At 45.2% G+C, this 423-nt stretch overlaps 1 protein-coding gene across 1 annotated transcript in view; it reads right to left on the bottom strand.

Annotated features, from left to right (window-relative positions):
- The window catches only part of LOC107729615 (SURP and G-patch domain-containing protein 1-like), a 13169-nt gene that overhangs the window by 4391 nt on the left and 8355 nt on the right, over positions 1–423 (bottom strand). The window lies entirely within an intron of this gene.

Here is a 423-nt window from a genome sequence, read left to right on the forward strand (position 1 = left end):
AAAAAAAATGAAATGCAAAGAAAAAAAAAAAAAAAAAAAAGAAGTTTTATGGTGGTTTTATGGAACACACGTTCCTCATACCAAAGGTTTTCACACACACACACACACACGCATGCACGCATGCATGCACGCACGCACGCACACACACACACACACAGGCACGCACACACACACACATCAGTCTCAGATCATCTGATTACAAGCATTCAGCACTAAATGCAAGTGTAAACTGATCTGAAGCTGAAACCGCATTCAGAGGCGCAGAGTGTGTGTGTGTGTGTGTGTGTGAGTGGTGTGTGTGTGTGAGTGTGAGTAGTGTGTGTGTGGTGTGGTGTGTGTGTGTGAGTGTGTGTGTGTGAGAGAGTGTGTGAGTGTGTGTGTGTGTGTGTGTGTGTGTGAGTGTGTGTGTGTGTGAGTGAGTGT

This window comes from Sinocyclocheilus rhinocerous, unplaced genomic scaffold (assembly GCF_001515625.1).
Source record: "Sinocyclocheilus rhinocerous isolate Xijiao unplaced genomic scaffold, SAMN03320098_v1.1 scaffold488, whole genome shotgun sequence".
Taxonomy (NCBI): domain Eukaryota; kingdom Metazoa; phylum Chordata; class Actinopteri; order Cypriniformes; family Cyprinidae; genus Sinocyclocheilus; species Sinocyclocheilus rhinocerous.